The sequence below is a fragment of the Lepisosteus platostomus genome, chromosome 8, assembly GCF_059453375.1.
Source record: "Lepisosteus platostomus isolate fLepPlt1 chromosome 8, fLepPlt1.hap1, whole genome shotgun sequence".
In the NCBI taxonomy this organism is placed as follows: domain Eukaryota; kingdom Metazoa; phylum Chordata; class Actinopteri; order Semionotiformes; family Lepisosteidae; genus Lepisosteus; species Lepisosteus platostomus.
Window position 1 is genome coordinate 42,874,302 of NC_142618.1, and position 15,251 is coordinate 42,889,552.

Below are 15,251 nucleotides of genomic sequence, written 5' to 3' on the forward strand. Positions count from 1 at the left end.
TTGTTAGCCAAACACTCTACCAGCCTGTAAATTTTCACAGGAGACCCCCTGCTGATGAGCCCTATGGATGAGAAATATTAATCAGCACAACAAATTTACCTGTGTCAGTTCTGTTCAATACAGTGTCATTGTACCAGCTATAAATCAGATTTTTTTTTTCATTTTTCTAATAACGGTGTGAATTTTGTGAAGTTAGAAATGATATATTTCTTTTGCTGTACAGTACATAAGAAGGGCAAAGGTATTTTATGAATGTATTAAAAAAGAAATGGTCCAGTAAAAGAAAAGGAATATGAGTTGTAAGCAGGTAAAATAAATGATATCAGAAAGGCAGAGAGAAATAATAAAACGTTTTGTTCAGGATTGCAACAAAAACGAACAGTGAGGGGTGGGTGAAGCAAAGTTTCCCTGAGATAATAACTGGGAAAGTAATAACTGGGAAAGTTTTAGATAATGAATTGAGGTGGTTCATGCACTAATTGAATATTACATACAGTACAGTTTGGTACACAGTGAGGCAAACAGGATTCTAGTAGATACTAGCAAGGACTGAGAAATGGGTCTCTATCTTGCTGTGATAATTGCAAGGTTTGAGGTGGAGAGAACACCAACACCTCCCCAGAAGCAAAGCATCTTCAGAATGTTCCAGGAGTGCCCATGGGAACTTACCAAAATTAAGAAGCTTCAGTCTTAAACTACATAAATCCTAATACACAACTATATTACAAGCACAGAATTGAAATAAATAGATGTACAAGTCAAACTTGTACAATTTACTACTAACTTATCAATTTGAATATTGTGTACAATTTTTGCTAGGAGAAATATATGGCTGCTTTGGAATCTGTTCAGAGACGTGATCAGATACATTGTCAGACTTAAAAAAGGATTGCTCTGCAAGGCAAAAAGAAGCACAAAACAGAGAACCTACAGTACTGTACAAACTATGGGATAATGCATTTAAAACATGAGTCAAATTGTTGTTAGTGTCTGGAATTATGATCAGCCATGCTCTTGAAGTTAATCCTTTCACTTCTTTCAAGTAATAGGAGGAGGAGATCCTCAGATGAATTAGCTACTAGCAACTAAATGAACTAGAAGGTCTAATTGGCCTCCTGTTGTTTGCAGCTGTTCCTACTACATATTCTCATTATTGCTGATACAAAGATTATTCTCAGGGAACACATGTTTATTGTACAGAACAATAGTTTAGCTTGAAAATTTCATTTTATTTTTCATGCTAATTCAAATGTTCTGATATTTCATGTAGATCTCGAGGCCTTCCAAAACCTACTTTTTCCGTTTGGAACCACTCCAAACATATTCATTTAAAACAGGGGTGTCGACTCTGGTCCTCAAAGATTCAACCTGTCCAATTAGATAGACAGATCACTTTATTGGCCATATACAATTTCTTGTATTAGAAATGTGTCTTTTGGCATACCCCAGCTTGCTCTCCATGAGACACGCAGACAGGAGAGAAGCTTGGGGTCAGAGCGCAGGGTCAGCCATTTATACGGTGCCCCTGGAGCAGTTGGGGTGAAGGGCCTTGCTCAGCAGCCCAACAGAGTAGGATTCCTCTGCCGGCCGCGGGATTTGAACCAGCAACCGTACAGCCACAGGCGCAGATCCTTAGCCACAGAACCACCACACCACCAATTAAGCAATTACCGAGTTCAATTAAGTCATTAAGGGCTCAACTGGAATGAAACCCAACTTCTGGGCCTTCAGGACTGGAGTTGTGCAGCCCTGACTTAGACTGACACACAGAGAGATGTGGATAGACAGGCAGAAGGAAAGCCAGTAATTTTCCTAATGACTTTTTGGTTGCCGGCATCAAAGAAGAGAGACATCAAACTAGTCAAATAAAAAGGGAAAGAAAGGGAGCAGAAGAGAGAAACACATGCCTCCCGAGCTCATAAAAAATCAAACCCCCAAGAATTTTTAAATGTTTTCAACACAACCACATGAAGTATCGACCTGGTTGGAATCACTTAGATCTAAAGTAAATGCACTGATTGTTTTCTCAGCAGGCTCTTCTTTTTCAAGCAGCAACAGGCACGCCGAGGAGCTCCAGTTAGGCTGGGCTTTCAGCCCCCCACCTTGGCTTGCTGTAGCCTGTGACATGATCGATCGGGAGGTTAGCAGACAGAGGAAGCCAAGGGAAGATTATGATGATGAGGTGAGTGGCAGCATTACCTCACTGGATTTGTTCTCTCACTCACCTTGAATCTCTTTGGGCTCAGACAAAAAAAAACAAAACCTGTGGCCAAAGAAGGCAAATAACACTCAAGCAATTTACAGTGTATGGAATAATAATAAGAAGATACAAGACAAAGTGGTGATTGTGGCAGATGTCTCAGACAGATCTATTCATAATTAAATGGCATGCTAGGTGTTCTACTTTTGTCCTTTTTAGATTAATCTGCTTTTCGGTGTAAGGTAGATTTAAACATACTTTGAACCTTTCTTTCATATCACTTTAAGTAGAGTGATGCTTTTTTTTCAAGGTATTAATTGGGGCAGATTTTTCAGTCCTACATTACACCTTTTTCATTGTTTGGTGTAGATTTTAACTTGATATCAGTGAATAGTACAACTGGGTGACATTCTCTTTTCTCAGTCTCTTTAACGTGGGAGAAAACAGAAAAACCAGGCTCTTCAAAATGGACCTCTAAAAAACAAATTGTGCCCCCAGAAGGTATTCGAAAGCATTTTTTTTTCAATTAAATGGTCTCTTCAGCAATTTCTCAAAAGTTTAAAGACAGCACCAGCAAGAGCAACAATACCAACACCAATGACAGCAATAATAATAGCAAGTCACATACACAATAAATCAATCTAAAAGGCAACTGATCATTTTGGAGATGCTGTACGATTCAGAAGTGCGTGTAAACCAGTAACAGTAACTTGAGGTATGAAATACAGGGCGTGTGTCTGTCTGAAGCTCCCAATGACATCTGTGCCAAATGAAACTTAACGGTCACCTCCCAAGGACGAAGAAGAGAAACCTATTGGAGCTCTTGCTTATAGCAAGGATTTCCCTGAGGGATAGGGAAGTCCAGTGATATATGATAAGGTAGTGCTCGAATATGAGACACTGCTGCAGAAGAGTGAGGTAGTACTCTGTCGAGGAGTGCTATTTCTGGCATACATTCAAACAGACAGCCTACACATTGGCTTCAGACTCACAGCGCTGTGTACGTGGAGTCTTATGCAAACTGTTCCCCTACAACTGGTATAAAACAAGAAACACAATTTACTTTACACTGTGCTATATCTTAATGGGGGTGGAGTGCCATAAAGTACTTGTTTCTTATCAGAAAGGAGATGTGTTATTGTCATTTTTAAGAAACAGTAAATGAAAATACTATGGTTAAAATAAAAAAAAAACACAAAGCTACAGTAGATGACTTCAGTTGTTTCAAAAACAAATCAGCCTGGTATGCAAGTAAAATTGGTGCAATAAATCAATTAACAATGTGTGAAGTATACAATAAGTCTGGTGGCTAACTGAGCACTGATACATGGTTACTCTAGTTCAGTGGCCATGAACATGAAAGTAACAATGGCAACCGTGGTGACCTGTTAAATGGTGCTGTGGCTGTCAGCTGGAAACGTTGTTCTACTGGATGTCTTTAAGAATTTCCATTAAGTCGTGCTCAAATAATGTACTGTATGTATATTGCCATGGGAGTGTCATATGAGTAAATCAACACCATCACTAGTGCAAAATCTAAACACAAAAACAACCAAGGAGCTTCCCCACAACAACTTATACTCATTCATTGAAGTCGTCCCAAGGAATCTGAAATGTTGTAACATGTTGTAAGTGCAAACCATGGAACAGCAGTTAAATGTTCACAGCCTTCTACTTTCATCAGTCAGAGGTATGAAAGTGTATTTTAATGATCGAACTCCTGCAATGTATGCAAATGAGTCCATTAACTGGGTTGTTGGGCCACCAGAAAAAAGCTTCTGGGCTACAGGAGCGCTCCAGGCTGCGTCTCAGTGACCTCTGTTCTAGTTAGTGACTGTGTTTTTCCACAGATGTGCTGTAGAAATGCATGAAAAGGAAAGAAAACAAACTCTTTAATGGCTGATAATTGTTTCAGTTGTGATTGAAGGGGTTTTAATAATCTGAAAGATTCAAACGCCTTTTATGTCTCTTTGAATTGTATTTGTGTTGCACACTGCACATGAGAGTAAGGTCTTAGTAGGAGAACAACACAGGAGCATCTGTATCAAGTTGGTCTTACCTGGAATGATTCCTAAGCAGTTAAAATTGCACACAGTGTTCTTTAAATTAATTCTTACTAGTGTATTGTTCAAATTTAACAATATTTTACCAAATTTGTGAATCTTTGAAAAACATGTGGTGTCCTTGTGTGATTATCTTGACAAAAACAGAAAAACAGAAAACAACATTTTTGGGGGGGCCTGGAATGTGATATCTAGGCAAAATGACCAATACAACAGAGATAATGGTAAATGATCACAGCATTGGTGATGTGGGAGTTTTGGAACAATAGTTAATCAGTACCCAGTGTTTGGATACTGGATACAACTATGATGTTTTGCCATTGTCTTGCAATTTGATGACAAACCCATAAACTGTGCACTGTTTAAGATGAAGAAGGCCACTGGAGTTGACATTTCCAGCTCTTTATTTGCCAATCGTTCCATTTCAGAGACCAACATCTCTTCCCACTTTGGCGTTAAGGTCTCCCAGTAGAGGAAGTCCTACTTCAGGATGCCATACACAATTTGGTGAAAACTGACATAAATGTTGCTTAATTTTGTCATCTGAACATAGAGTAGTTCCATATGTGGAAATCATCTGTAAGGTGCTGATGGAGTACAAGAAGAAACTCATTAAAGTTGATTATTTAAATTGATTATTTCATTCTGTATGGAAAACCCAAGCTCACATGTTTACTATAAAATACTTCTCTCTTCCTTAGTTTGTCCTTCTCTAGCTCTTGATGGTGTTTGTCTGGGCAGTTAAAAGGCACCTTTGTAATTGTCACCTTTGTGTTTTTCACATGTTGGACTCACAGCTATGAACCACACACAGGGAAGAACTAAGATGTGTAAGCAGGATCCTTCAACACACTCATTTTCAAGTCATTAATCTTTTAACATGCCACAGGCAACACAGTCTTGTACCACAGATTCATCACCAATTGGTTTATCTTCCACCAACAGCACTGCTATCCAGCAAGCACCCAGTAGGCCAACTGTGCATAGCCAATTGTGCCCATCTCCAAGGGGAATCCCGGCCAGAAATGTCCAGTGTCATGATCCAGGGTCAGAGCTGTGATCATTGAGCTCAACCAGCATTTGGGCACGTGCTTTTACTGGCTGAGCCACTCTGGCACTCTGATTAGAACTATTTAATTTAGAAATCATGTCCAGTGTGGATGCATTCCATTTAAAACAAGCATTCTTATACCAGATGGAGAAAAAATCAATTCCAGGTTAAATGCATTTTCTCTGGAAACAGGGAGAAATGCAGTCCTCTATGTGCAACCCTAACTAAATCACAAGTTAGGTAAAGCTGCACTAATTAAAATGTTTACTGAGAACTACCATGGGGGATGTTTAGCTTAGTTCTTAACAAATACACGAATAAACACTAAAAATAGATGACTGAAGAACTGTTATAAAAAAATCAAATAAGTACCTGGTTGGTGTACTATATAGAGTATAGCACTAATGAACATATCAGCAAAAAGTCTTTCTTCTTTTTCTAGTCGTTAAGTACTGTATACAGCTGACCAGAAATGAAAACAACAGTACATCAATTACTTTTATTTGCTGTAGTGTGGCTGACAAACTGTTCAATTACCACATAACAAGATTTAATTTAAATTACTTATTTTTTAAATATGTATAAATTAAAATACAACTGATTCTACTTTTCAGACAAAATCATATGGTGATTAGCCCATAGTTAATATCACAGAAAAAAGAGAGAAAAAAACACTTTTTATTACCATTTTTATACCAACATATTAAAGTGAACTTGAATTTCTGAATAACTTTTGTTCAGGACAGTTAAATGATTAACAGAGGAGCTTTTCATTTTACCCATCTCATTATATGGTGGTAAATGCTCACAACAGTGTGAAGGAAATCACAGGTGCTGTCTAAACAGATGTGCCTTGGGCAAATGCTGAAAGATGGCCAGAGACTAAGCAGTACTGATTTCAGTCAATGGATAGTTCATTCCACCACTGTGGAGCCAGGAACGAAAAAGAACAAGACAGCAGTAGGCAAGAACGAGTGATTTGAAATGGATGTGTGCACTTACAGGGAGCCAATGGCAGGACCAAAGTAGTGGCATAACGAAAGAAAACGGAGCTAGGGAAACAATCAGGTGAGCAGCAGAATTCTGAATGAGTGGGAAAGGGCGAATAAACTGGCTAGGAGATTAATAATGTCCAACTACTGTACATCATAATGTAATGATGACAATTATTTGTGAAAGTTTCTTGTCTTTCAGGAAAGACACAAATAATAATAATAATAATAATAATAATAATAATAATAATAATACTTTCTTACACTTATATAGCGCTTTTCTGGACATGCCACTCAAAGGGCTTTACAGGTAATGGGGACTCCCCTCCACCACCACCAATGTGCAGCATCCACCTGGTTTATGCGACGGCAGCCATAGTGCGCCAGAACGCTCACCACACATCAGCTATCAGTGGGGAGGAGAGCAGAGCAATGAAGCCAGTTCATAGATGGGGATTATAAGGAGGCCATTATTGGTAAGGGCCAATGGGAAATTTGGCCAGGACGCCGGGGAAACACCCTGGGATTTTTAATGACCACAAAGAGTCATGCAGCAATCTTATTAATCCTAAATAATAATCAAAATGAATATGCTAATATACTAATTAATAAGCAAAGTTATCTTATTAATTGATCCATCCATTTCTAACCACTTTACTCAACATAGGGTCGCAGGGGTGCCAGCGCCTGCCCTGACAAACAACAGGTGCAAGGCAGGATGCCAGTCCATCTCAGTATCTTGTTAATACAGCGTATACTGTATTTCTCCCTTATAGAGCCCCTTCATTCTCCACCCTTGCTTCTTGGTGCTGGAATGAACTACTGTACCTTCCAATTTGCTCAGTTCTGGACCTCCTTTCACCTCAGGTAATACTCTGTAATAATTATTTGTAAAGTACATAAACACTCTAGACTAGTGGTCAACAAATGATTGAATTGTCATAATTGTCATAATTTTGGATCACTGCTGATTAACAAGCAGGGCATAAATCAAAGCAGTACAAGACTCTTCGTGAGGGAACAACTTTAAATACATACAGCAAAGAACAATTTACATAAATAAACCTGATATCATCTTTGATAACATCCTATGATGTGGTTAGAAAATAAATCTGGTATAAAGCAGGGAGTATGTTTCACATAGGGCCACAAGATAAAACACTACATTGACATTTTCATTGTGCCTGTTAGCAAGTACTGTATGCTAACAATTTCACCATATTGTGGAACCACCCAGCTCTTCAAAGACTGGAAATGGCTGGATTTATGATTGTAACAAACAAAATCTCTTCAAAGTACTAATACAGTACCTGCTGCACAATGACTGAATTGACACCTAGTGGTCATGAGTTAATCGGATGAAGCTTCACATTTCTACTCTTCAATTATGCGGAACAAGAAGATAATTTATAAATAGGAAACTCCAACAGAACCTATTACTGCTAGTAAAACTCTGTTAGATTGTATTTAATGTTTATTGTAAAGTCAAGGTGGTTAAATAAACTATCAATATACAAATCCCATCAATTCATTGTCAGCCATGAAAAAAGTCACACAGAGTTGCATACTCTGTGTTACATTAAATAGGCATCACAGAGGGACAGCAATTAATATTGCTGCTTCCCAGTGCTGGGGCCCTGTGTTCAGTTTCTGGGGTGCGATCTAAATGGAGTTTGTGTGTTTGTGCGTTTCCTCTGGGTGTGAGTTACCCCACAGTCCAAAGACATATGGGTAGGTTAATTGGCAAGTGGGAAATTCGACCTTGATGTGAGTGTTTGTTTCTATGTGTGTCCTGTCCTGGGTGTGTCCCCCTTACACATGTTGCTTGCTGGAGGCTCTGACTCCCCCATAGCCCTGTACTAGATAAAGCAGTATGACTCATATAATGACTATGACTATACTCATAATGACTATGACTCTCAACAGGGCTCTAAATAGGAAACATAAATCACCAAGGAGATGCTGTTTTGAGTAGGGAGGCTCAAATGTACAGTATGTTAAAACAGAGATTAAGTTGGCTAACTCAAGGTATAAAGAAAAGGGGCAGGAGCATTAGCATGGGTGGAAAATCAGATGCTGAGTTTGCTGATGAATTGAACCAATATTATCTTCAGTTTATCGTACACAATTTTCCTAGTAATGTCAATGTTTTTAGGATCTCTGACTGTGCCATTAACATTGATGATTTTAAGGTTCGTAAATAGTTCAGTCATGTTTAAGGAGAGGAAGAGTCCAGGTCCTAATTGGGCCGGGGGTTAAGTTATGACACACATCGCTGTTGCTGATTGTCTCCCAGACAGGCTGGAAATTCAATAGCTGGAGCTCAGGCTGGTAGAGTTAGCCAAAGGAGAACTGGAGAATCAAGATAACAATGGCTGACCAGGAGAAAACAGATGGGAACTGGAGACAGACAGGAGCAGGCAGGGAAACATGTCATGGTTTTTAGGCTTTGAGGTTCACATTGCTTGGAGCACAGAACTGAATCAAGAAGCTCACTGACAGAGCAGCTTTCCAGTGGCATTTCAGAGCTTTTATAGGGAGAACCAGGATTGATTAATTAGATGGTATGGTGCCTTCCTGATAGGAGGATGGATAAATGGGCAGGCATCCCAGGTGTGTTCGAATACGAGCCCTGGGAGAAATGTGTTCGCTCGGGAGAATATTGCGGTCTCCAGGGGCAACCGTGAGCTATGAGCCGCTGCCGGCCTGGATGTTACAAGTAGGGTATTGAAAAGCTGTGCTAGACAGCTGTGTGGTATTTTTTAAAAATGTCATTAAATCAGCAATAGGTTCCTAGGATCTGGAAACAATCAGTTGTGGTCACAATGGCAAAGGTCAAATCTCCTAGTGCACTCAGTGCTTATAGACCAGTAGCTCTAACCTCATTGGTTAAAACTTTTGAACAGATTGTAAAAAACAAGATTGTAGCAAAGGTACAGGATCAATTAGATCCATTTAATTTGCTTATAGGACAGGTAGGGGTGTGGAAGGTGCTACAATATACCTTCTTAACCTTGTCCTCCAGCACCTTGAGAAAAAAAAGACTCTTACTAGGTTGCTGTTTGTGGATTTATTTTCTGCATTTAATTGTATTCAACCTTATTTACTGGCAACTAACACAGTACTGTATATTGTCTAATCTTCAAAGGAACAAGCAATAGGTTTATTCCATGCAGAAAAAAAGAAAAAAGAAAACACAACGTTTCAGCTGTGGAGCCTTCTTCAGGTGTGCTCACCTGACGCAGCTACCCATCTGGACTACTATTGTCTAATCTTGTCAGCTTGGTTACTGATTTCTTTACAGATACTGTAGAACTGCAGATAGAGGGTAAGAGCCACCAATGTTTTGTCTACAAACCTGTATTCTTCCACTGGTTCCCCCAAGGGTGTGGATTGTCTTCCTAACTCTTTGTACTGTATACAGATGAGCTCAAGACCTCAGCACTCAAATCACATTAAATTAAATCTGTAGAAAACTCTGTTATTGTTAGTCTGTTGCAAGCAGATGAGTGGGGTCATGGGCCAATCGTACATGTGTTTGTCACTTGCTGTGAACAAAGCTATTTGAAGTTGAATGTCTCTAAGACCAAACACATGGCAATTGATTCCAGGAAGGACCCTCAGACCCCCACACATATAGTAAACTGCATCAGGGGTGAATCAGTGGAGATGGTAGATAAATATAAGTATTTAGGGACTGTTCTGGACTGCACAAAATTTTGAGGCAAAAGTCGATTCTATTTTCAAAAAAAGGGCAACACTGACTATTTATCTTAAGGAACCTTGAACATTTAAAGACTGATAATTAGTTGCTGACTGTGTTTAATCAGTCTTTTATTGAATGTGTTTTAACTTTTACCATGATTTGCTGGTTTGGGAAGCTGAACCTGAGAAGTAAGAACAAACTATGAAGTACTTTCAAACTCTGTCGGAAAGAAAACTTGCATAAACCATATTCTATTCTAAAGGACCCTTCACACACCTTGTTTAAAGAAATCTAATTACTCTCCTCCGAATGCAGATACGGATTTCCCAATTTAAAAATTAACGTTTAAATTCTCATTTATAACTTAATAGCTTGCGGCCATAACCTTGTTAAACAAATTATTCTTTTGCGTATGTACTGTACAGTACATGTGTGTTGTTTGTGTGTTAATATATTGTCTGCAGCTGTAAAACAAATTGCCCCTTCAGGATAATAAAGACTCTTTCTTTCTCTCTCATATTGGTTATACCTTATTTCTTTGTCAGGTGCAGCTTTCTTTAGATCAGTTTGTAATTGTTTCACTTTCTGGTGGTATTGAGATCTTCCTCTGAGCTCTAGGAAACCCACAAAAGCAAATGTTAGCCTTGGAATAATCTTGCTAAAAAAATGACAATAAATGAAAAAAAATGAATATTCCACAAACGATAAGATATTTAAATAATGGGATATCACCAGTTACTTACTTTGGCACCATGTTCATGTGTATGAACTCCTAAAGTTAAAAAGAAATTTTGAATCCCCAAAATTCTCAATATAGTTTATAAAGAAAATCTTTTGAGGGGCTGTCGCATCAATTCAAATGAATTTACAGATGCAGCCATTCAAAATGCGCGGGCGATACCACATTATTTTGCAGTGCGCTTTACGCAGTCTACCGCGAGTTACCGGTAAATACCGCTAGTTACCGTAAATTCTCCTATAATACTGCAAGCAAAATAATAGTATCCAGAATTTCCGCAAGGTGGAGGTAATAAAGTTCAACCTCTCATGTTTGAGCAGTCGCCATCGAAGTCTTTAACGAAGATATTACAAATAGTATTAATAATGAATGACCTTGGACAAGCTGTAAACCCAAAGTATTGCCCTGGTCCACATTCTTTTTTCCATTGACCGTCTTTGTAAAAGTAACACCAAAGCATTTCGCAATCACGCATTTGTTTCCAATCATGCAAAGTACAGTAATTTTTGAGAATCGATTTACCATGCCTTTCACATGCTCATAAAAGAGATTGATTTAGGAACATAAACATATTACCGTATGCAAACTGTACTGTATACAGTATGTACAGTATATACAGTGATAGATTCCCATTAATCACTGCACAATAATTCTTTAAATATTTCAGAAATTGTCTGAATCACCTGTAGCCTACAGTACAGTATATAAAATGATTGAACATTATATGTTCTATATGTTATATGTTATATGTTATATGTTATATGTTACATGTTATATATATAGGAAAAATATTAAAATAATTGTTTAAAATAATTGTATGCATAGGCTTTAGCATTGCTTCTGGAAATGTACAGAAAGTGAAAGATAATGCTATGGAAAACACAATGTGAATGAAATTGGAGGCCAGTCTTTTTCCAGTTACTTTTATGGGCATGTTCTTGCCACAGCGAGCAAAGATTGCATTGTGCATAGTCACATCAAGTTCTGGGAGATGTAATATCATTCATACACCCCTGCTGGCTTGTACACATTTTAAGGTTGATCAATTTGATCTATTGAGCATAAATCACTTGGTATATTCTTAGTATCTAAGTTCATCCATCCATTTTCAAACAGCTTTATCCAGACGCGGCTACATCGGAGCCGGAGCCTGTTCCGGCAAGCAATGGGTGCAAGGCTGAATACATCTTGGATGGGACATCAGTGCATCACAGGGCACATACAGACATCCACACACTCATACCAGGGCTAATTTTGTCAGAAGCTAATTAACCCACCACTACATTATGTATTCGGAGCCATGGTAGCTCAGACGGCAAGAGTGTCTAGCTCCTGACTGGAAGGTCCTGGGTTCAATCCCAGGTAGGGCCAAGTGATGTTGCTCTAATTCCTTCATAACAGCTCCCATGTCCATTCACCCTGCTTTCCAAATGAGTACCAGGGGTTAATCCTTCTGGGGGTAATAGGCCAGCTGGAGTGTGATGCTGACCACACTACCTCCACCTCCAGTGTTGGGTGGTCAAAGAGAAATGGCCCTTGCCCCCCACCCACCCCATTCCCCATTCTCTTGTTACAATGTAAAACAGCACATTACTGAAAGTTTTAACTACAATAATTACAGAGAGTGTGATTTGTCAGCATAAACTTTCCAATTCAACTTAATCATTTGAAACAAGAAACAAAGGCATTGTGTTGTTAATTTGAGTTTATGAGAATTATATTGTAGCATTTTTACAACAGACACATAACAAGAGTCCTGTTTTATGTACAGATTTGGATAGATGTCCAAGGACAAACCGTGATGCAGCTTTAATAGGCTTAAGGGGATGTTGTGGAAACCAAAAGGGCAAAATAAAATAAAATGGAATTTTTATTAAGAGGGAATGTTAATAATTGAAGAAGTGCCTTAAGGCACATTCATAGAAGTCAATCAGTCAGTATGCAGTTGAATATTAAAGAAGGTCTCATTAATAATTAGATAGTTACCATAAGTAAATGGATATAGCGAATTTCTCTTGTAAGCTACCTGAGGTGTATTGAACTTTTTACAGTGTTCCCTTATGACATTCTGTATACTATATTTACAGACATATGCATATAGAGTATGTTGGCATGTTGTAGCCCAAAACAGTGTAATTTCCTGATTAGTCTGATGAATATAAAGAATGTGTAGTTGTCATATACTGTATGTTGTCATAGTTATATGTGATGCACAGTACTGTATGTTATGCAGTACAGTACAGTATGTCTTGTTAGGGGTATCCTCAAATCAAGCACCAAACAACATCAGACATTTGACATTTTAAGGTCAAAATCATTCATTCATTAGGATCTATGCTGTGCCAGAAGGTCCTGACACATTGAGAAACTTGTTAAACAATTGAAAGAATAAACTAACTTGCAATTACTACAGTAAGGTCAGTGTAACATTTAAGAAGTGAAAATCTCTAGCTCAGAAATGAACTGCATGCATGCAAAGTTGAAGCTATAAATAATTCCAATACATGGAAACTAAATTTATTTATATCTAAATATTTTAATATTAAATAATAAATAATTTAATATAATACTTTCAAGGTGGAATTACTTCAAAGGTAAAACATATATGAATGGTCACCAGGCTTTTTACAAGGGGGAGTGTTTTGGTCTAGTTTGAAATCCCCTGATAAGACTGCAGGACCACTGTCACCAGTGTCTTTTTTTGTGATATGAAAACAAGCCAATGATGTTAAAAAAAACCCCCGAACTTTATTCTCCAATTCATGTGTACTCGCCATCACAGGCATGCCCTGCCATTGTGCATTTGCCTCAAAATAAGAAACAGATTGACAGCAATGCCTTGAAAAAAATCTCCTCAGTAGATGTTTCTGTTGTTGTTGCTAATCAAAATGTAACATGTCTTACTAAATCTCATCAAGACACCAACTACACACACTGCTTTATGAGAAAACAAAAGTTCCCAGCAAATGCTTTACTGCTGCTCCCCATGCTGTCCCCTTATTGATTGGATGCATGATGTTCAAAGGTTCAGTTTCATCCATAAAAATTCAAAACAAGAACGGAATGACTTACTGAAATATGCCTGAAATAGTGCATTCTCTTACAGCAGCCTCTTTTGTAATAACACAGACGTGCTTTGGAACTGAAACACTCCTCTTTTGTTTCATTGGTGAATTATTTTTCATATTCTAGGGTTCAAATTCTAAGTACTTCCTCTCAGTTTTTGTTCTTGCATTAGCAACTGTAATGAGAGAGATAAGAGTATTGAATAGGTTTACCAAAGTAATTGATGAAACAAGTGGCACAACAGCTACAGGAGATCTCAGCTATTTTTCTGTCACTTAAGAAGGGAACCTGCAGACCGTACTCTAGATGAAGACCTCTGAAATGATGCCTCTTCTCAAAGTTGTCAGCTTTTTATCAGCAATTTACATTGTGGCCTTCCTGCTGTACAAATCTTTAGTCTTTTGCAGTGCTGTGGAGCCATTCAAGATATCTCACGTCATAAAAAAAGCCTCTTTAACTGGTAGCCACACATCTAGTTGTTTGAGCTGCACTGAAACGACATCTACAAGATCACAGAGGGTCAAACAACTGAGTGCTTCTAAATGTTACCCTTCGTGTTGCTTTCACTTTCAGAGAATTCTATTACTTTTCATGAGAATTTTATAAGCTGTTCTCTCAATCTCTGCCACATAAACGCCATGTCACAGTAGCAAAGTGACACTAAAGAGAACAAAATCCTTATTCAAGACCTCCCTAACCTTACAGTGTCGTTGAAACATTTCATTTTTTTCTGAAACTCTGTGTGGTTCACAGTCCATTTATGATGTAGATTACTGCATCCCATGCTATACAATATATTCCTTAGGTAATTGCATGTTTTTATACACATACCACACCTAACTGCATATTTTTATGCAGTTTCCTCCAAACTTAAACACATTATTGATAAAATGTTGTTAAATGTGGATTTACAGTATCAAAGAAACTGCAGGGTATATACTGCATGGTGGATTTTTTAGAAAAAGTGTACTGTTAGGATTGTATTTACTGTATCACTAGCATATCAATCAAATGTTTCACACCCTGTCCACTAGTATTGTTATGTCTTCTTTTAGCTTTGATAACCTTGAGATGGTATTTCTTTTAGCCCTTTTATGTGGTGAGCCTCTATTTCAGAAAGGATTTTTGGCCACGCCTCCCTGTAGAATTATGCCAGCTGCTTTAGGTTGAGAGGTTAAGAAAATTGTGATCTCCTTTCTTCAGCTCACAGCATGAACATTCCACTGATTTTGTTCAACACATCATTCAGCTGAAAGTGTTCAAAATCTTCCGTGTTTCATCTAAAGGCAGTAACTTGCTTGTTACATAGCACGTTTTACATAGCAACAATTACAAACTAAACGACACTCAAAATGTCCAGTATCTAGAGCGTGAGAACAGCAGTCAGGGATTTAACTCCTCGTCCAAGCCATTGCTGTATCCTCAAAGCAGGCC

General features: G+C 38.2%; 1 protein-coding gene across 1 annotated transcript in view; it reads right to left on the minus strand.

The window, feature by feature from the left end:
• pou6f2 (POU class 6 homeobox 2) overlaps window positions 1-15,251 on the minus strand; it is a 202,188-nt gene that overhangs the window by 182,108 nt on the left and 4,829 nt on the right. The window lies entirely within an intron of this gene.